The sequence below is a fragment of the Pseudophryne corroboree genome, chromosome 2, assembly GCF_028390025.1.
Source record: "Pseudophryne corroboree isolate aPseCor3 chromosome 2, aPseCor3.hap2, whole genome shotgun sequence".
NCBI classification, from domain to species: Eukaryota; Metazoa; Chordata; class Amphibia; order Anura; family Myobatrachidae; genus Pseudophryne; species Pseudophryne corroboree.
The window spans coordinates 647211910-647235661 of record NC_086445.1 but is presented as its reverse complement, the minus strand read 5'-3'; the positions used below and the strand labels follow the sequence as shown (position 1 = coordinate 647235661).

General features: G+C 44.8%; 1 protein-coding gene across 4 annotated transcripts in view; it reads right to left on the bottom strand.

Annotated features, from left to right (window-relative positions):
* Positions 1-23752, bottom strand: part of DCAF6 (DDB1 and CUL4 associated factor 6) — a 912707-nt gene that overhangs the window by 200919 nt on the left and 688036 nt on the right. The window lies entirely within an intron of this gene.

Here is a 23752-nt window from a genome sequence, read left to right as displayed (position 1 = left end):
ATTATGCTTAATTTTGGCTTTCCATACAAAAATGAATTTTAAGTTTTCTGTGGAATTAACTGTTAATTTTAAAACAGGACCAGAAATCAAGTAGGACATTAATATAAGGCAATATGGTGACTGTACTGTAACTGACTGGCTTGGGACAATCTGTCTCCAAAGCCTTAAAGGGTTTTATAGGTCTAAATAAGATATCATTTTCCTTTTACACTCACCCATACAAACACACACTCACACACATAAAACTGTGAACTAAAATACCTGCTTGTATTAATGGAACTTCATATATCTAGCCTTCCTGCATATTAAATAGACTTTTTAGTCATGCCATGCCATGACTAGGTAGCACCAAGCATCATTACATGCACCTTTTTCCATTAAAATGCATCTTATTGCTTCTGATAATTAAAATGGTATGCAGCATGCCTGTATTCCATGTGCGACCGTGGCTGTATCTGCATTCCTAGAAAACACTGTAACATATAATTTCATATGCAGTTACAGTCACTGAGAGAACAGAGGCATGCCGCATATCATTTTAATCAGCGTAGTCTGCTTGTGCGTTCTATTCACATAACAGAGACACATTTTTGTGAAAATGACGCCTGCGCTAATGGAGTTTCACTGGACCTGTCATATTACTCACGCCAGGCACCTCCCATTACATGGCGTACTGAGGCAAGATGTATGAGGACACATCTGTACTTGTCTACTTATGAAATCTACCCTATTTGAGCAGAGGGGTCACATTGTATCGGCCAGGCCACTGTAACGTGACTAGCAGCAAAGTACGTCATGAAGTCTCTGCCACCTTTCCTAGGGGTATGAGTGTGATCCAGGATGGTTCCTTGCTCTCCTAGGAGTCAGGGAGAAATATCCAAAACATCTGAGTCTTCCAATCACTCTGGGGAAGTAGGCAAGTGTGTTTTAGGTTTGGTCACTCTGTTGAGGGGAACCCGCCTAAATAAACAAAGTTGTTCCACATCATCATTCAGTTAAAAATGTGTTACTGAATAATAGAGGAGCAGCCATGTTTCTGAGGACCAAAATGAGCTGAGGATTATCTAGTATCCATTCTGCAATGAAGAAAAAATTGTTTATGAAAATTATCACAAATTGGAGAGAAGTATTGTTGTATGCCTGTCTACTTCGACCACTGAATAGGACAATAAGAATGTTACAAGAAGTATTTATTCGTCTTACTGCATAAACAGGGGGAAATGGAAACTATATAGAGCTAAAGAAAGACATACAAACACATACAATTTAACAAATCTGACAAAATCACTGAATAGTTTTATTTTTATCTCACTGGCTGCTCCAATCTCTGAGAAAATAGACTGTACATTAAATTACTTGGACTATTCATATATAACTATGCTCATTAGAATAAAATGTCTAATTCCTAACTTCACAAAACAAAATATTTAACGTGAAGTGTTTCTCATGACAACAAACATACAGTACCATATGCCGAGTGTACTTTTCAGACATCTTAATACCGTAAACTTTTACTCAAGATTGCAGTCTCAAGTAAACTGGTTTTACAAATAGGTTATTGCTGTTAAATCAATTGCAAATATGGAGAACATCATTTATATCACCAGTAGTTCACAGATTCAAAAAGCTCTAGAAAAAAAAGCCCCAGCATAAATTTCAGGACATAAGTAACAGTAACAGAATGAAAGTGTCAAACCGTATATGAGTACAGACAGGTTCACTACGATCTGCCGGCGGCCGGCCTCCCGGCGACCAGCATACCGGCGCCGGGAGGCCGGCCGCCGGCTTACCGACAGTGTGGCGAGCGCAAATGAGCCCCTTGCTACGCGCGCCACACTATTTTATTCTCCCTCCAGGGGGGTCGTGGACCCCCACGAGGGAGAATAAGTGTCGGTATGCCGGCTGTCGGGCTCCCGGCGCCGGTATGCTGGTCGCCGGGAGCCCGACCGCCGGCACACTGAAGACCACCCAGTACAGACAGCCACATGCAGTACAGTATTACACTTAATACATACTGTACAGTATTAAGTAAAAGGTACTTTAACATTAGTTTCCTGTATTTTAATATATATGTATATATAAAACACAAAACACAACAGTATCTTTAACTTGTGCCAAGCTCAAAGCAGTACAACGGGAGAGGTCCCTGTTGAAAGACCTCAATAGCATACAAAATAAAAACAATTTCCCAAGTGCGCTAAATAAAAACGTATCTACAAAGATTCTTCCAGTGTTGTTTCCGTAGGTAAGAATTGAGTACTGGAGAAGATTTGTGTCTGGGAACCTGTAACGGACACCCCTCACCAAGATAGTCACCCAAACAAGAGGCTCAAGGCCAATTAGTAAAAAATAATTTTAATAACATACATTTAGACAAATGCAATTTTTACAAAAAATTCATCATGCAATGTTTACAGAGATACAATTAAAAATATAATAATAATGCCAGTAAAGGACAACCAGTGTGTTTGTTGTGTGGTCTTAACTCTAGATACTCCCTCACCTTTATCAAGGTGCAAGCTCGAGAGGGAGTATCTTCACAAACTAAGCTGGAAACTCCTGACTGACAAACCCAACGTGTTTCGTCTTATCAACTTCATCAGGGGTAACGAATATTAAAAAAACAGGCTTGCTTGCCATTAATGGATTTGTATGTGGAGAATCATAACCTTGGATATAAGAATAAAAAAATCTCTTATACTGGCTCCTGATAGGAGCTTTCTTAGTGGTTCCTTTTAGGAATCCTTATGATCCTTGATGGAAATTTCTGCCTTGAAGATAATTATACAAGACTCCTTTGTGGAGCTCCTAATGGGAACTATTGAATGAAGTTCCCTTTAGAGGTACTGGCAGTCAGGTTTTGACAAACTGCCTGAATAAGATACCCAGATCTTGTATTCAAGACTGTTTCTGATTCAGGTATTGGCCCGTATATAAAATACTTCAAAAAATATATAGCTGATTTGACAATCACAACGCAATGTAACTTCCTCAGTAAAGCTCCCAGAATAATAATGTGGTCGTCCAGCACTCTGGATGAAATGAAGTAATAGCCGGGGTGCCCTCCTGATATTGCATATAACAAAGAGTCCTCCCTGGGTCCTTGATAAGGCCTCTATAGAAGAAAACATGGGCGGCACTCCACGGTGCACCAGAGGGTACAACTCAGCGTTGCAGACAGGAGGATCCCAGTGACAGGACAGATGTGCCAGCTCCATCTGTCCAGTCACTGGGATCCTCCTGTCTGTAACGATAAGTTGTACCCTCTGGTGGACCGTGGAGTGCCGCCCGTGTTTTCTTCTATAGAGGCCTTATCAAGGACCCAGGGAGGATTCTTTGTTATATCTAACTATCTATCTATCTATCTATCTATCTATATATATATACACACATACATATATATATATATATATACATACATACTGTATATACATCTAAAACCATGCGTTCCACCCGCTGGAATGCATGATGTCACTTCCTGTTCTGCTGGAAGTGACGCAGCGTTTTATTACATGGCCGGGTTTGTGTTATCGTTTTTTTAAAATACAGGAAGCTAAAGTGTATTTTACTTAATACTGTATTAACATAACTTACATGCCTAGTATATAGTGATGAGCGGGTTCGGTTCCTCGGAATCCGAACTTCACCTTTTTTTTACACGGGTCCGAGCGACTCGGATCCTCCCGCCTTGCTCGGTTAACCCGAGCGCGCCCGAACGTCATCATCCCGCTGTCGGATTCTCGCGAGACTCGGATTCTATATAAGGAGTCGCGCGTCGCTGCCATTTTTCACACGTGCATTGAGATTGATAGGGAGAGGACGTGGCTGGCGTCCTCTTCGTTGTATTAGAAAAAAAAACTGAGTGACTTAGTTTTAATTGTGGGGAGGATTGGGGACGGGGAGCAGCTGTTAGGGAGTACAGTGCAGGGTTTTGAGTTTAATCCGTTGTTTCTCTGCCTGAAAAAAAACGCTCCACCATATCTGTGCTCACTCAGTGTGCTGCACTGCTGCATGATATATCTGTGCTGAGTGCACTGCTCACACTGCCTAATTATGGGGACTGGGGAGCAGTTATAGCAGGAGTACAGTGCACAGTTTTGCTGACAGTGACCACCAGTCCAGTATACGTTTGTCTGCCTGAAAAACACTGTGGTGTTTTTTTTTTTCTTTCTTCATGCTAGTTTGTTTAGCAGTCTGCTGACAGTGTCCACCAGGTCCGTTATACAGTATATTATATATATAATTAAGCACTAAGCAGCAGTACGGTAGGCCACGGCTGTACCTACCTCTGTGTCGTCAGTGCACTCGTCGTCCATAAGTATAAGTAATACTATACTATCCATCCATCCATCTACATTGTATACCTGTGGTGTTTTTTTTTTCTTTCTTCATAGTCATACTAGTTTGTTTAGCAGTCTGCTGACAGTGTCCACCAGGTCCGTTATACAGTATATCATATATATAAGCACTAAGCAGCAGTACGGTAGGCCACGGCTGTACCTACCTCTGTGTCGTCACTCGTCGTCCATAAGTATAAGTAATACTATACTATCCATCCATCTACATTGTATACCTGTGGTGTTTTTTTTTTCTTTCTTCATACTAGTTTGTTTAGCAGTCTGCTGACAGTGTCCACCAGGTCCGTTATACAGTATATCATATATATAAGCACTAAGCAGCAGTACGGTAGGCCACGGCTGTACCTACCTCTGTGTCGTCACTCGTCGTCCATAAGTATAAGTAATACTATACTATCCATCCATCTACATTGTATACCTGTGGTGTTTTGTTTTCTTTCTTCATACTAGTTTAGCAGTCTGCTGACACTGTCCACCAGGTCCGTTATACAGTATATCATATATATAAGCACTAAGCAGCAGTACGGTAGGCCACGGCTGTACCTACCTCTGTGTCGTCACTCGTCGTCCATAAGTATAAGTAATACTATACTATCCATCCATCTACATTGTATACCTGTGGTGTTTTTTTTTTCTTTCTTCATACTAGTTTGTTTAGCAGTCTGCTGACAGTGTCCACCAGGTCCGTTATACAGTATATCATATATATAAGCACTAAGCAGCAGTACGGTAGGCCACGGCTGTACCTACCTCTGTGTCGTCACTCGTCGTCCATAAGTATAAGTAATACTATACTATCCATCCATCTACATTGTATACCTGTGGTGTTTTTTTTTTTTTCTTCATACTAGTTTAGCAGTCTGCTGACACTGTCCACCAGGTCCGTTATACAGTATATCATATATATAAGCACTAAGCAGCAGTACGGTAGGCCACGGCTGTACCTACCTCTGTGTCGTCACTCGTCGTCCATAAGTATAAGTAATACTATACTATCCATCCATCTACATTGTATACCTGTGGTGTTTTTTTTTCTTTCTTCATAGTCATACTAGTTTGTTTAGCAGTCTGCTGACAGTGTCCACCAGGTCCGTTATACAGTATATCATATATATAAGCACTAAGCAGCAGTACGGTAGGCCACGGCTGTACCTTCCTCTGTGTCGTCACTCGTCGTCCATAAGTATAAGTAATACTATACTATCCATCCATCTACATTGTATACCTGTGGTGTTTTTTTTTTCTTTCTTCATACTAGTTTAGCAGTCTGCTGACACTGTCCACCAGGTCCGTTATACAGTATAATATCATATATATAAGCACTAAGCAGCAGTACGGTAGGCCACGGCTGTACCTACCTCTGTGTCGTCAGTGCACTCGTCGTCCATAAGTATAAGTAATACTATACTATCCATCCATCTACATTGTATACCTGTGGTGTTTTTTTTTTCTTTCTTCATACTAGTTTGTTTAGCAGTCTGCTGACAGTGTCCACCAGGTCCGTTATACAGTATATCATATATATATATATAAGCACTAAGCAGCAGTACGGTAGGCCACGGCTGTACCTACCTCTGTGTCATCAGTCGTCGTCCATAAGTATAAGTAATACTATACTATCCATCCATCTACATTGTATACCTGTGGTGGCTTTTAGTTGTGCGCAAAATATGGAGAACAAAAATGTGGAGGTTAAAAAAATAGGGAAAGATCAAGATCCACTTCCACCTCGTGCTGAAGCTGCTGCCACTAGTCATGGCCAAGACGATGAAATGCCATCAACGTCGTCTGCCAAGGCCGATGCCCAATGTCATAGTACAGAGCATGTAAAATCCAAAACACAAAAGATCAGTAAAAAAATGACCCAAAAATCAAAATTAAAAGCGTCTGAGAAGCGTAAACTTGCCAATATGCCATTTACGACACGGAGTGGCAAGGAACGGCTGAGGGCCTGGCCTATGTTCATGGCTAGTGGTTCAGCTTCACATGAGGATGGAAGCACTCATCCTCTCGCTAGAAAAAAGAAAAGACTTGCGGCAAAAGCACAGCAAAGAACTGTGCGTTCTTCGAAATCCCAAATCCCAAAGGAGAGTCCAATTGTGTCGGTTGCGATGCCTGACCTTCCCAACACTGGACGGGAAGAGCTTGCGCCTTCCACCATTTGCACGCCCCCTGCAAGTGTTGAAAGGAGCACCCGCAGTCCAGTTCCTGATAGTGAAATTGAAGATGTCAGTGTTGAAGTACACCAGGATGAGGATATGGGTGTTGCTTGGGCTGGGGAGGAAATTGACAAGGAGGATTCTGATGGTGAGGTGGTTTGTTTAAGTCAGGCACCCGGGGAGACACCTGTTGTCCGTGGGAGGAATATGGCCATTGACATGCCTGGTGAAAATACCAAAAAAATCAGCTCTTCAGTGTGGAAGTATTTCAACAGAAATGCAGACAACAGGTGTCAAGCCGTGTGTTGCCTTTGTCAAGCTGTAATGAGTAGGGGTAAGGACGTTAACCACCTCGGAACATCCTCCCTTATACGTCACCTGCAGCGCATTCATAATAAGTCAGTGACAAGTTCAAAAACTTTGGGCGACAGCGGAAGCAGTCCACTGACCAGTAAATCCCTTCCTCTTGTAACCAAGCTCGCGCAAACCACACCACCAACTCCCTCAGTGTCAATTTCCTCCTTACCCAGGAAAGCCAATAGTCCTGCAGGCCATGTCACTGGCAAGTCTGACGAGTCCTCTCCTGCCTGGGATTCCTCCGATGCATCCTTGAGTGTAATGCGTACTGCTGCTGGCGCTGCTGTTGTTGCTGCTGGGAGTCGATCGTCATCCCAGAGGGGAAGTCGGAAGACCACTTGTACTACTTCCAGTAAGCAATTGACTGTCCAACAGTCCTTTGCGAGGAAGATGAAATATCACAGCAGTCATCCTGCTGCAAAGCGGATAACTGAGGCCTTGACAACTATGTTGGTGTTAGACGTGCGTCCGGTATCCGCCGTTAGTTCACAGGGAACTAGACAATTTATTGAGGCAGTGTGCCCCCGTTACCAAATACCATCTAGGTTCCACTTCTCTAGGCAGGCGATACCGAGAATGTACACGGACATCAGAAAAAGACTCATCAGTGTCCTAAAAAATGCAGTTGTACCCAATGTCCACTTAACCACGGACATGTGGACAAGTGGAGCAGGGCAGACTCAGGACTACATGACTGTGACAGCCCACTGGGTAGATGTATTGCCTCCCGCTGCAAGAACAGCAGCGGCGGCACCAGTAGCAGGATCTCGCAAACGCCAACTCGTTCCTAGGCAGGCTACGCTTTGTATCACCGCTTTCCAGAATACGCACACAGCTGAAAACCTCTTACGGCAACTGAGGAAGATCATCGCAGAATGGCTTACCCCAATTGGACTCTCCTGGGGATTTGTGACATCGGACAACGCCAGCAATATTGTGCGCGCATTACATCTGGGCAAATTCCAGCACGTCCCATGTTTTGCACATACCTTGAATTTGGTGGTGCAGAATTATTTAAAAAACGACAGGGGCGTGCAAGAGATGCTGTCGGTGGCCAGAAGAATTGCGGGCCACTTTCGGCGTGCAGGCACCGCGTACAGAAGACTGGAGCACCACCAAAAAAACCTGAACCTGCCCTGCCATCATCTGAAGCAAGAGGTGGTAACGAGGTGGAATTCAACCCTCTATATGCTTCAGAGGATGGAGGAGCAGCAAAAGGCCATTCAAGCCTATACATCTGGCCACGATATAGGCAAAGGAGGTGGAATGCACCTGTCTCAAGCGCAGTGGAGAATGATTTCAACGTTGTGCAAGGTTCTGCTGCCCTTTGAACTTGCCACACGTGAAGTCAGTTCAGACACTGCCAGCCTGAGTCAGGTCATTCCCCTCATCAGGCTTTTGCAGAAGAAGCTGGAGGCATTGAAGGAGGAGCTAAAACAGAGCGATTCCGCTAGGCATGTGGGACTTGTGGATGGAGCCCTTCATTCGCTTAACCAGGATTCACGTGTGGTCAATCTGTTGAAATCAGAGCACTACATTTTGGCCACCGTGCTCGATCCTAGATTTAAAACCTACGTTGGATCTCTCTTTCCGGCAGACACAAGTCTGCAGGGGTTCAAAGAACTGCTGGTGAGAAAATTGTCAAGTCAAGCGGAATGCGACCTGTCAACATCTCCTCCTTCACATTCTCCCGCAACTGGGGGTGCAAGGAAAAGGCTACGAATTCCGAGCCCACCCGCTGGCGGTGATGCAGGGCAGTCTGGAGCGACTGCTGATGCTGACATCTGGTCCGGACTGAAGGACCTGCCAACGATTACTGACATGTCGTCTACTGTCACTGCATATGATTCTCTCACCATTGAAAGAATGGTGGAGGATTATATGAGTGACCGCATCCAAGTAGGCACGTCAGACAGTCCGTACGTATACTGGCAGGGAAAAGAGGCAATTTGGAGGCCCTTGCACAAACTGGCTTTATTCTACCTAAGTTGCCCTCCCTCCAGTGTGTACTCCGAAAGAGTGTTTAGTGCTGCCGCTCACCTTGTCAGCAATCGGCGTACGAGGTTACTTCCAGAAAATGTGGAGAAGATGATGTTCATTAAAATGAATTATAATCAATTACTCCATGGAGACATTCACCAGCAGCAATTGCCTCCAGAAAGTACACGGGGATCTGAGATGGTGGATTCCAGTGGGGACGAATTAATAATCTGTGAGGAGGGGGATGTACACAGTGAAAGGGGTGATGAATCGGACAATGATGATGAGGTGGACATCTTGCCTCTGTAGAGCCAGTTTGTGCAAGGAGAGATTGATTGCTTCTTTTTTGGTGGGGGCCCAAACCAACCAGTCATTTCAGTCACAGTCATGTGGCAGACCCTGTCGCTGAAATGATGGGTTGGTTAAAGTGTGCATGTCCTGTTTATACAACATAAGGGTGGATGGGAGGGCCCAAGGACAATTCCATCTTGCACCTCTTTTTTCTTTCATTTTTCTTTGCGTCATGTGCTGTTTGGGGAGTATTTTTTAGAAGGGCCATCCTGCCTGACACTGCAGTGCCACTCCTAGATGGGCCAGGTGTTTGTGTCGGCCACTTGGGTCGCTTATCTTACTCACACAGCTACCTCATTGCGCCTCTTTTTTTTCTTCTTTGCGTCATGTGCTGTTTGGGGAGTATTTTTTGGAAGGGCCATCCTGCCTGACACTGCAGTGCCACTCCTAGATGGGCCAGGTGTTTGTGTCGGCCACTTGGGTCGCTTATCTTACTCCATTGCGCCTCTTTTTTTTCTTCTTTGCGTCATGTGCTGTTTGGGGAGTATTTTTTGGAAGGGCCATCCTGCCTGACACTGCAGTGCCACTCCTAGATGGGCCAGGTGTTTGTGTTGGCCACTTGTGTCGCTTAGCTTAGCCATCCAGCGACCTCGGTGCAAATTTTAGGACTAAAAATAATATTGTGAGGTGTGAGGTGTTCAGAATAGACTGAAAATGAGTGGAAATTATGGTTATTGAGGTTAATAATACTATGGGATCAAAATGACCCGCAAATTCTATGATTTAAGCTGTTTTTTAGGGTTTTTTGTAAAAAGCACCCGAATCCAAAACACACCCGAATCGACAAAAAAAATTCGGTGAGGTTTTGCCAAAACGCGTTCGAACCCAAAATACGGCCACGGAACCGAACCCAAAACCAAAACACAAAACCCGAAAAATGTCAGGTGCACATCCCTACTAGTATAGAGCCCCTAAAGACATGGTCTAATGTATAACTGAACAGCCCCACATAAAGAAACAGGAAGTTGGCTTTGACTAAAGCCCCGGACACACGGGGGAGATATGTGCTGAGCGGTCTAGCACTGGCCGCTCAGCATACATCTCTTACGCTGAGTCAGCGATAGTGACGCGTGGGGATGCGCATTGCTATCACTATGGGCATACACATGGAGAGATCCGTGCTTAATTTAGAAGCTATCTAGTCAGTACCCCCTTAATTCACATTCACTGTCACCTTGAACCTGAGGGAGGAAGGTACAGCTTAATAGGGAAAGCTTTAATATCCCTATATGCTCTGTATTGTGCCTTTCAAAAAAGGTCAGCTATGGTACGCAGCCATTTGTAATACATGTGATTTTATGTTAATAAACTTTTACTGTGTTACACTATGATTCTCCCCCTTCTGTCTCTTATGTATCTGTGCTGAGGTGGAATGGACATGTTGTGGCGTCTTTTTAGTGTTGAAAACATCAAAAGTTGCAAGAAACAGAAGAAATTGATGGTGCGTAATTGGAGTACTGCACATCACCAGGAGAAAGTGACTATTATTTTATTTTATGCACAATTTTAAATGGATTGTGGGCATAATTCAGACCTGATCGCTGTGCTGCAAATTTGCAGAGGTCTGCAATCAGATAGTCACCTCCCAGGAAGAGCAAAAACACACCCCATGCAAGTGTGCAAATGCATGTGTACGCTGTGCAAAAATCCCGCCAGACAGCGGACAGCTGCAAATCCGTTCACAACTCACCTGACCAAAGCTTACTCCTACAGTGCGATACAAACAGGCTGATCAGGGCCGGAGTCGCACAACCTCCCTGAAAACGCTTGGGAACCAGTGGCGTATCTATAATGGGTGCAGTGTGTGCATTGTACCCATTTCTTCTATACTTACCTTTCTGGTGTCCATGCGTGGGCCCCCTCCTCTCCCGTTCCGTAGCCGCCAGCATCGCAGTTAGCGCTCTGTCTGAGCACTAGAGACTCTGGCACAGTGCCAGAGTCTACAGTGCATGCGCAGGTCTCCAAAAAAATGGGGCGGCATCCATTTTCCCAGAGATCTGCGCATGCCCTGTAGACTTGGGCACTGTACCAGAGTCTCTAGTGCTCAGACAGAGCGCTGACAGCACTGCTGCCGGCTACAGGATGGGAGAGGAGGGGGCCCACACACGGACACTGCATACAGGTCCCCTCCTCTCTAGATACGCCCCTGTTGCTAACGCCTGCATTTTTCCTGACACTCCCTGAAAACCGCCAGTTACTACCCGCAAACATCCTCTTCCTGTCTATCACCTTGTGATCAAAAGTTTTGCAGCATCCTGTTGCTGTTTGGCGGTGCGCCCCCGCATGGCGGTGCATATGCATGCGCAGTCATTTCGATAATTGCCCGCTGTGTGAATTCGCACAACAGCGATCAGGTCTGAATCGGTCCCAATGCTTTATAGATCTAATTTCTGATCCAAAAGGGATCTTACCAGTCTATTGACTATTGTATTACAGGTTGAGTATCCCATATCCAAATATCCGAAATACGGAATATTCCGAAATACAGACTTTTTTGAGTGAGAGTGAGAAAGTGAAACTTTTGTTTTCTGATGGCTCAATGTACACAAACTTTGTTTAATACACACAGTTATTAAAAATATTGTATTAAATGACCTTCAGGCTGTGTGTATAAGGTGTATATGAAACATAAATGAATTGTGTGAATGTAGACACACTTTGTTTAAAGCACAAAGTTATAAAAAATATTGTCTAAAATTATCTTCAGGCTGTGTGTATAAGGTGTATATAAAACATAAATGCATTCTGTGCTTAGATTTAGGTCCCATCACCATGATATCTCATTGTGGTATGCAATTATTCCAAAATACGGAAAAATCCCATATCCAAAATACCTCTGGTCCCAAGCATTTTGGATAAGGGATACTCAACCTGTATTAGATATTTTTTGATGACTGGTTTTCTTATATCTATATTCTTATATTCTATATACTACTGTGTATAACTGTTTATGACATTTGTGATTGGCAAAAATCACACTCCGTTCCAGCAGCCTATTAGGTGTGATGTGCAGATGTTCACGGCTTACATCTTTATTAGTGATATTAGGCAGTTTTGCCCAATATTGCAACATTAATGGTCCTAAAATGAGTGCAAATCCAACTAAGGCAAGGAACATTTATTAGATAACTATCGGGCAATAACTGGCTGTGTGTGTTCTCGTCTTGCACAGAATATGCTGGATTCTGGGGGTCATTCAGATGTAATCGCTGCTGTGCGTTTTCGCACAGTGTGTGAACAAACTGGAACTGTGCATGCGTATGGCGCATCGCACGGCTGCCACGGGGATCACCGGTCAGCTACGGAATTGTGCGAAGGATCCATTCGCACAGGCATTCACAAGGAGATTGACAGTAAGAGGCCGTTTGTGGGTGGCAACTGACAGTAATCAGGGAGTGTCCGGGAAAGCGCAGGCGGCACCAATCGCTTTCAGGGAGGGTGTCTGACGTCAAATCCGGTCCAGTACAGGCTGCTGTGATCGCATCGGCTGAGTAAGTCCTGGGCTGCGCAGAGATTGCACAAAATCAGTTTGTGCAGCTCTGCTATACATGCGATTGCACACTTGCACAGTGAAAATACACTCCCCCTGTAGGCGGCGACTATCTGATAACAGGACAGCAAAAATCGCTGCCCAGCGATCAGATCTGAATGACCCCCCTGTGTAAGACAGACAACAAATAATTAGATGTTAAACATTTAGGCCACCGTGATGTGTAATAAAATAAAATGAGTAAGAATTGTCTACAATATGTGTTACCAGCTTGACAGGAAGTACTCTTAAAGGAAGAGTAAACAGTAATTATACTATAGTATATGTGGACTACAAATTACCTGTCAATAAACATGAGCGGCACTGCTCTGCAGTGTGACCCAAACCCTATGAGTGTGCTACCCCACTTTCCTTGCTATCACAGATTCATCTTGGTGGACTCAATGCTGGGCAGTGGTGCCAAGTGCTGCCTAGATCACACATGCGCCATGCAGCAGCTTACTGCATAATGGAATCCAGACCCTAGCAGCAGCAGCACCTGGCCCCACAATGACTTGAATATGGAAGACACCCGATGACATGAACGCCGTGAGAGGGCTACCCCTCTCTCCCTGCTATCACTGTCTTATCTTGGTGGGCTCCGTGCTGGGCAGTGGTACCAATTGCTGCCCAGTCACTGTCCTCATACCTGCACCATTTAATGTGGACCTCAGTTGCAGCAAATCCCTGTCCCTCCCCTTCCCCCAGTCACTGCCCTCACACAGTGCCAGTAATATAATAACATAGGCCCTCATTCCGAGTTGTTTGCTCGTTAATTTTCTTCGCATCGCAGCGATTTTCCGCTAACTGCGCATGCGCAATGTTCGCACTGCGGCTGCGCCAAGTAAATTTGCTAAGAAGTTTGGTATTTTACTCACGGCATTACGAGGTTTTTTCTTCGTTCTGGTGATTGTAGTGTGATTGACAGGAAGTGGGTGTTTCTGGGCGGAAACTGGCCGTTTTATGGGTGTGTGTGAAAAAACGCTGCAGTTTCTGGGAAAAACGCGGGAGTGGCTGGAGAAACGGGGGAGTGTCTGGGCGAACGCTGGGTGTGTTTGTGGCGTCAAACCAGGAACGACAAGCACTGAACTGATCGCACTGGAAGAGTAAGTCTCAAGCTACTAAGAAACTCCACAGAAAAATCTTTTCGCAATATTGCGAATCTTTCGCTCGCAATTCTGCTAAGCTAAGATTCACTCCTAGAGGGCGGCGGCTTAGCGTGTGCACTGCTGCGAAAAGCGGCTAGCGAGCAAACAACTCGGAATGAGGGCCATAGTTATTGAGGTTGAAAAAGACAAAATGTCCACTGTCTACTGTAGTTAAACCTTTTTTTATCCTTCTTACACTAATCTGCATTTAACACTATTTTAACTATAGTAACACAGATAAAGTTAAGTTAATAATACCCCTTTTCCACTGTAGCATGGGTCGCAGCCGTGTCGCCAGACATGGCTGCGGCCCGTGCTCAGCCCCTTTCCCATCAGTGCTCACCAACCCGGCATATTGCAGGGTAGGTGTCACTGCTAGTGACGCGGCAGGGGCGGCACTGAGAGATCACATGATCTCCCAGCACAGCCCTCCCATACACTGTGAATGGGAGCCCTGTCGCCTCGACGCGGCTCCCGTTCACACTACACAGCTTACCGGGTTGAACACGTGTTCACCCCGGCAAGCTACCCGGTTAGGATTCCCGGATCACTTGATCCAGGAATTTGCAGGGGGACCCTTTCCACTAGGGAAAAAATAAGAATTTACTTACCGATAATTCTATTTCTCGGAGTCCGTAGTGGATGCTGGGGTTCCTGAAAGGACCATGGGGAATAGCGGCTCCGCAGGAGACAGGGCACAAAAAAGTAAAGCTTTACTAGGTCAGGTGGTGTGCACTGGCTCCTCCCCCTATGACCCTCCTCCAGACTCCAGTTAGGTACTGTGCCCGGACGAGCATACACAATAAGGGAGGCATTTTGAATCCCGGGTAAGACTCCTACCAGCCACACCAATCACACCGTACAACTTGTGATCTAAACCCAGTTAACAGTATGACAACAGAAAGGGCCTCTTAAAGATGGCTCCTTAACAATAACCCGAATTAGTTAACAATAACTATGTACAAGTATTGCAGATAATCCGCACTTGGGATGGGCGCCCAGCATCCACTACGGACTCCGAGAAATAGAATTATCGGTAAGTAAATTCTTATTTTCTCTATCGTCCTAAGTGGATGCTGGGGTTCCTGAAAGGACCATGGGGATTATACCAAAGCTCCCAAACGGGCGGGAGAGTGCGGATGACTCTGCAGCACCGAATGAGAGAACTCCAGGTCCTCCTTTGCCAGGGTATCAAATTTGTAAAATTTTACAAACGTGTTCTCCCCCGACCACGTAGCTGCTCGGCAGAGTTGTAATGCCGAGACCCCTCGGGCAGCCGCCCAAGATGAGCCCACCTTCCTTGTGGAGTGGGCTTTTACAGTTTTTGGCTGTGGCAGGCCTGCCACAGAATGTGCAAGTTGAATTGTGTTACAAATCCAACGAGCAATCGACTGCTTAGAAGCAGGTGCGCCCAACTTGTTGGGTGCATACAATATAAACAGCGAGTCAGATTTTCTGACTCCAGCCGTCCTTGCAATGTATATTTTTAAGGCTCTGACAACGTCCAACAACTTGGAGTCCTCCAAGTCGCTAGTGGCCGCAGGCACCACAATAGGTTGGTTCAGATGAAATGCTGATACCACTTTAGGGAGAAAATGCGGACGAGTCCGCAGTTCTGCCCTATCCGAATGGAAGATTAGATAAGGACTTTTATAAGATAAAGCCGCCAATTCAGATACTCTCCTGGCAGAGGCCAGGGCTAGTAACATAGTCACTTTCAATGTGAGATATTTCAAATCCACCTTTTTCAATGGTTCAAACCAATGGGATTTGAGGAAATCTAAAACTACATTTAGATCCCACGGTGCCACCGGAGGCACCACAGGAGGCTGTATATGCAGTACTCCCTTGACAAAAGTCTGGACCTCAGGGACAGAGGCCAATTCTTTTTGGAAGAATATTGACAGGGCCGAAATTTGAACCTTAATGGATCCCAATTTGAGACCCATAGATAATCCTGATTGCAGGAAATGTAGGAAACGACCCAGTTGGAATTCCTCCGTCGGAACCCTCCGATCCTCGCACCACGCTACATATTTTCGCCAAATGCGGTGATAATGTTTCACGGTGACTTCCTTCCGTGCCTTAATCAAGGTAGGAATGACTTCTTCTGGAATGCCTTTCCCTTTTAGGATCTGGCGTTCAACCGCCATGCCGTCAAACGCAGCCGCGGTAAGTCTTGAAAAAGACAGGGACCCTGCTGTAGCAGGTCCCTTCTCAGAGGTAGAGGCCACGGTTCGTCCGTGAGCATCTCTTGAAGTTCCGGATACCAAGTCCTTCTCGGCCAATCCGGAACCACTAGTATTGTTCTTACTCTTCTTTGCCGTATGATCTTCAATACCTTTGGTATGAGCGGCAGAGGAGGAAACACATACACTGACTGGTACACCCAAGGAGTTACCAGTGCGTCCACAGCTATTGCCTGTGGATCTCTTGACCTGGCGCAATATTTGTCCAGTTTCTTGTTGAGGCGAGACGCCATCATGTCTACAATTGGTCTTTCCCAACGGTCTATTAACATGTTGAAGACTTCTGGATGTAGACCCCACTCTCCCGGATGAAGATCGTGTCTGCTGAGGAAGTCTGCTTCCCAGTTGTCCACGCCCGGGATGAACACTGCTGACAGTGCTATCACGTGATTCTCCGCCCAGCGAAGAATCTTGGCAGCTTCTGCCATTGCACTCCTGCTTCTTGTGCCGCCCTGCCTGTTTACATGGGCGACCGCCGTGATGTTGTCCGACTGAATCAACACCGGCTTTCCTTGCAGGAGAAGTTCCGCCTGGCTTAGAGCATTGTAGATTGCTCTTAGTTCCAGAATGTTTATGTGAAGAGACTTTTCCAGACTCGTCCATACTCCCTGGAAGTTTCTTCCTTGTGTGACTGCTCCCCAGCCTCTCAGGCTGGCGTCCGTGGTCACCAGGATCCAATCCTGAATGCCGAATCTGCGGCCTTCTAATAGGTGAGCCTTCTGCAACCACCACAGAAGTGACACCCTTGTCTTTGGTGACAGGGTTATTCGCAGGTGCATCTGCAGATGCGACCCTGACCATTTGTCCAACAGATCCCTTTGGAATATTCTTGCATGGAATCTGCCGAATGGAATTGCTTCGTAAGAAGCCACCATTTTTCCCAGGACTCTTGTGCATTGATGTACTGACACTTTTCCTGGTTTTAGGAGGTTCCTGACCAGATCGGATAACTCCTTGGCTTTTTCCTCTGGAAGGAAAACCTTTTTCTGAACCGTGTCCAGAATCATTCCTAGGAACAGCAGACGAGTTGTCGGGATTAAATGGGATTTTGGAATATTCAGAATCCACCCGTGTTGTCTTAGCACCTCTTGAGATAGTGCTAAAGCTGTCTCCAGCTGTTCTCTGGACCTTGCCCTTATTAGGAGATCGTCCAAGTATGGGATAACTAATACGCCTTTTCTTCGAAGAAGAATCATCATCTCGGCCATTACCTTGGTAAAGACCCGAGGCGCCGTGGACAATCCGAACGGCAGCGTCTGAAACTGATAGTGACAGTTTTGAACAATGAACCTGAGGTACCCCTGGTGTGCGGGGTAAATCGGAACGTGTAGATACGCATCCTTGATGTCCAAGGATACCATAAAGTCCCCTTCTTCCAGGTTCGCTATCACTGCTCTGAGTGACTCCATCTTGAACTTGAACTTTTTTATGTAGAGGTTCAAGGACTTCAGATTTAGAATAGGCCTTACCGAGCCATCCGGCTTCGGTACCACAAATAGAGTGGAATAATACCCCTTTCCTTGTTGTAATAGGGGTACTTTGACTATCACCTGCTGAGCGTACAGCTTGTGAATGGCTTCCAACACCCTCTCCCTTTCGGAAGAGACGGTTGGTAAGGCAGACTTCAGGAAACGATGAGGAGGATCCGTCTCTAATTCCAACCTGTACCCCTGAGATATTATCTGCAGGATCCAGGGGTCTACCTGCGAGTGAGCCCACTGCGCGCTGTAATTTTTGAGACGGCCCCCCACTGTCCCCGAGTCCGCTTGAGAGGCCCCAGCGTCATGCTGAGGTTTTTGCAGGAGCCGGGGAGGGCTTCTGTTCCTGGGAAGGAGCTGCCTGTTGGTGTCTCTTCCCTCTTCCTCTGCCTCGTGGCAGGTACGACAAGCCCTTTGCTCTCTTATTTTTGTAGGAGCGAAAAGGCTGCGGTTGAAAGGTCGGTGCCTTTCTCTGTTGGGGAGTGACTTGAGGTAAAAAAGTGGATTTCCCGGCAGTAGCCGTGGCCACCAAGTCTGATAGACCAACTCCAAATAACTCCTCCCCTTTATACGGCAAAACCTCCATGTGACGTTTTGAATCCGCATCGCCTGTCCACTGTCGTGTCCATAAGGCTCTTCTGGCTGAAATGGACATAGCACTCACCCGAGATGCCAGTGTGCAAATATCCCTCTGTGCATCACGCATATAGATAAATGCATCCTTTATTTGTTCTAACGACAGTAAAACATTGTCCCTATCTAGGGTATCAATATTTTCAATCAGGGATTCTGACCAAACTACTCCAGCACTGCACATCCAGGCAGTTGCTATAGCTGGTCGTAGTATAACACCTGCATGTGTGTATATATTCTTTTGAATAACTTCCATCTTTCTATCTGATGGATCCTTAAGTGCGGCCGTCTCAGGAGAGGGTAACGCCACTTGTTTGGATAAGCGTGTGAGCGCCTTGTCCACCTTAGGGGGTGTTTCCCAGCGCGCCCTAACCTCTGGCGGGAAAGGGTATAATGCCAATAACTTTTTTGAAATTATCAACTTTTTATCAGGAGCAACCCACGCTTCATCACACACGTCATTTAATTCTTCTGATTCAGGAAAAACTGTTTGTAGTTTTTTCACACCATACATAATACCCTGTTTTACGGTATCTGTAGTATCAGCTAAATGTAACGTCTCCTTCATTGCCAAAATCATATAACGTGTGGCCCTACTGGAAAATACGTTTGAATTTCTACCGTCGTCACTGGAATCAGTGCCCGTGTCTGGGTCTGTGTCGACCGACTGAGGCAAAGGGCGTTTTACAGCCCCTGACGGTGTTTGAGGCGCCTGGACAGGCATTAATTGATTGTCCGGCCGCCTCATGTCCTCAACTGACTGTTTAAGGGAAGATAAACCATCACGTAATTCCACAAATAAAGGCATCCATTCTGGTGTCGACCCCCTGGGGGGTGACATCTGCATATTTGGCAATTGCTCCGCCTCCACACCAATATCGTCCTCATACATGTCGACACCACGTACCGACACACACCGCAAACTCACAGGGAATGCTCTAATGAAGACAGGACCCACTAGCCCTTTTGGGGAGACAGAGGGAGAGTCTGCCAGCACACACCACAAAGCGCTATATATACAAGGGATATCCTTATATTAAGTGCTCCCTTATAGCTGCTTTAATATATATATATATAGCCATTAATGTGCCCCCCCTCTCTGTTTTACCCTGTTTCTGTAGTGCAGTGCAGGGGAGAGACCTGGGAGCCGTTCTGACCAGCGGAGCTGTGACAGAAAATGGCGCCGTGTGCTGAGGAGATAGGCCCCGCCCCTTTTTCGGCGGGTTCTTCTCCCGCTATTTTTCCAGTCAGGCAGGGGTTAAATATCTCCATATAGCCCCTATGGGCTATATGTGAGGTATTTTTAGCCTTGTATAAGGTTTATATTTGCCTCTCAGAGCGCCCCCCCCCAGCGCTCTGCACCCTCAGTGACTGCCCAGTGAAGTGTGCTGAGAGGAAAATGGCGCACAGCTGCAGTGCTGTGCGCTACCTTATGAAGACTGAGGAGTCTTCAGCCGCCGGTTTCCGGACCTCTTCACGCTTCAGCATCTGCAAGGGGGTCGGCGGCGCGGCTCCGGGACCGGACTCCACGGCTGGGCCTGTGTTCGATCCCTCTGGAGCTAATGGTGTCCAGTAGCCAAGCAGCAAATCCACTCTGCATGCAGGTGAGTTTACTACTTTCCCCCTAAGTCCCACGTTGCAGTGATCCTGTTGCCAGCAGGACTCACTGTAAAGAAAAAAACCTAAACTAAACTTTCTCTAAGCAGCTCTTTAGGAGAGCCACCTAGATTGCACCCTTCTCGTTCGGGCACAAAATCTAACTGGAGTCTGGAGGAGGGTCATAGGGGGAGGAGCCAGTGCACACCACCTGACCTAGTAAAGCTTTACTTTTTTGTGCCCTGTCTCCTGCGGAGCCGCTATTCCCCATGGTCCTTTCAGGAACCCCAGCATCCACTTAGGACGATAGAGAAACACGGGTAAATGCGCGCCCCCGCGCATTTACCAGTGTTTTAAAAGCTAGTGGAAAAGGGGTATAAGCCTAACTAACACTATAAATCATGCTTTTTGTTTTTTAATGCATTCACTTTAAATGCTATATGCTTGGATATTTCTTTCAGTAAGGAATTTATCTAATCCATTTTTGAACATATTAATTGAGTCCTGCTTTACTACCTTCTCAGGCAGTGAATTCCAAATCCTTACTGCCCTTACTGTGAAGAACCCTTTCCTTCGTTGGGTATGAAATTTTCTCTCCTCTAACCTCAGACGGTGTCCACGTGTCCTGTGTAGAGATTTTTCAATAAACACATCTTCTGATAGATCCTGTATTGTCCATTTATATATTTGTAAATATTGATATTGATATGTCTCCTCTTAGCCGCCTTTTTTCTAGTGTGAAAATATCTAACCTAGTTAGCCTTTCCTCATAATCCAGTGCATCTAGCCCCTTAATCAGTTTGGTGGCTCGCATCTGCACCCTTTCGAGTTCCAAGGTGACTTTTATGTGGAGCAGTGCCCAGAACTGAACACAATATTCCAGGTGCGGCCGTACCAATGATTTGTACAATGGCAGGATTACACACTCATCCCTTGACTCAGTTCCCCGTTTTATGCATGCTAATTCCTTATTTGCTTTTGATGCTGCACTATGACATTAGGTACTGCTACTAAGTCTACTATCAATGAGCACCCCCAAATCTTTTTCAATTACCGTTTCCCCTAAGTTTTTCCCATTTAATTTATAGGTAGCATGATTGTTCTATCCTATCCTCCCCCATGCACCCGGGACAGAGGGCATAATTCAGCTTGGATCGTTATTGAGACAGAAATAGTGAGTTTTCTCAATCCTGCTTCTGCTTAAAAAATGTGAAGTCACCCAGGAAGGTAAAAGATGCCCACCGATGCAATCGCAAAATTGCGATGCATACACAGAAATGAAGTAACATCAACAATTGTGGTTGACCCAGGGCTACTCAGAATAATGAGAATGCAGTCATTTTGCCCCCACCCCTGCACTTCCTGTACTGCCAAACAAAAATAATTGAAGCGCTATACAACCAGAATATATTTTATAAATTTAATATCACAATTAGACAAAACACATAAACAAACAACACTAAACACACGGCCGGTGTATAAAAATACTTAAAATGATAATTGCTTCAGAGAATAGTTATTACTAGACAGCCTAACCATTGGAAATAATCAAATAATCCTCTCTATTATTATAAGGCACCAGAATATTTAGACCTCATTTGTTAATTGGTCAATGCACATTAGCAATTAATTAATCACAGCTCTTTAGTGATTCTCAGATGTATCTTACTGGTCATCCGTTAATTGAAACCACAGTCCAGATCGAACAACGTGCAAACAGTCAATGAAAGTGTATATTAAACTTTGTCCACAGCTGTTAATTAAATACTGCATGCATCGATGTATTCTGAAAACTCCTACACACATGGCTGCAGCCTGAGAAATCCTCTGGATACAATTGTGGGCCCTATGTGGGAGTTCCAGTGCTTTTAGCATTTACTGACTCTGTCTCTGGATATACCAATTGATACACTATTGCACTTTTAAAAAATAGGTATTTTAACCGAGTGTACCGAACTAATCTATATGTTCAGGCGGACATAGTAAAGTCTGACCATGAAGTCAATTTTTAAAGGAATATTACCTCTTTTTTATGCAATGAGTTTAATTATCTAAAGGTTGATCATAATATTCTGTATGCAGAATTATACAGTGTATAGGTGCTCCAATACAAAAAATATATTTCTGTTACCCCTGATGAAGTCAAACTGACGAAACGCGTTGGGTTTATCAGTCATTAGTCAGTATTCCAGTTAGGAAAATTACTCCCTTCGCCAAGCACACACCTTGCTAAGGTGAGGGAGTGTTTACATCTACCTACTGGATTCTGCTGTCAGCGTTATCAAAATCCATGTATAACCTGTTGTAAAAAAATTCTCATGTCAAAGACTTATGAATTCTTTTTGTATTAAATATTTTATTCTAATTGGCCTTGGGCCATTTGTTTGGGTGACTTTCTGGTGAGGGGTTATCCACTGCAGGAACCCAAGAAATCCAATTATCCATAGTATAAGATACACCTACTTGGAAGGACTTCCGCTATATCTATACATCAAACAGAGCGCGCTCAGGATTTGTGTTTTCTATCTTATGTTTGTCTGAGATCCGGCAACGGAGGTCTCGCCTGTAGTGCTGCTGGTTCTGCGAGCGCAAGATAAGGATATTTTTGTATTATCGATGTATATTAGCCTTTTTAGTAAAGCCCAAAGCAAAAATTGCAATGAATTAATAATTGAGTAGAAGAACATCCGTGGTAGAGTGTAAAGTCACAATTAGTATGGATCCAAATTAGTGCATTTAAATTTGTTAGTAATTAGCAGTTAGCAAGCACTCATATCTTGATAAATACCCTGTCAACACGGGTTAATAGTGGACACTGGAATCTTGGTTGGCTTACTATGCATTGATCATCACCAGTGACTGCAGACTCCACTGGGAGACGATCCCCCCTCCAGCGGCAGAAAGTGCTGTATACCGCAGTAGCTTATCCGGGGTCCAGCCACACCAAGTCCGTTTAATTGATGTCCCACCAATGGTCAGAAGGTCACAGCCGTGTATAAAGGACCACCTCTACGCGTTTCTCCGTCTTTAAACTCGGCGGCTTCCTCAGGAGTAATAATACCAGTGCTCCCGTCTATTCGTTTAAATAGCAAATCATTCCTCAATTTCCGGGCGCTCTAGCTTTGCACACGCGCATTCAATGCGCTTCACTTGCGTGTCACCGCTCATCAGATTCTACATACCGCTAATTAGCACATGCGCACGACGTCTGTCATACCGCTAATTAATGCATGCACGATTCGTGCGCAGCATATGGTCAATGGTCAAACCCAATACTATTACCTGCAACATTATATATTTCCAATGGTATATTAATACCCTTCATATCAACACATATCTTACAGACTTCTCTAATCATTTAGACATTCCTTATTGTGTGTAAAAATGATTAGTATCCTGAATCTTGCCGGTAATATCTCCACGCTTCATATATATTGATAGGTGTGATAACCTATCTAAAATAATATATTAAAAATAATAAATTTATATAGAGAAATAAAATAATCCAAAAAACACCATAAAAACCACTTGCATGCCGGAAAGGAGATTCATCTCCCCACCGAAACACACCGTGGCTTAATACATAGGGAATTCCCCCTATTATAGCACATGATGTCAATGACCAAAACATAAAAATATACAAATAAATAGCTTGATCAAAAATGTAATCTTGATCAATTGTTTAATTAATGAGCCCTATCTTTCTAATATCATACATCAATAACCACCAGGTATAATCTCAATAATTCAATACCAATATCAAGTCCATAATCCGATGTCAATAACTGATACTGTCACAACCCCAAGAATTCAAGGAGTATCTTATTCCATCCTTGGTATGAGGCATACTAGATACCCCGCATGAGACACTTATTTAATAGATGTTATTTAACTCCACCGCATCATTTAAACCA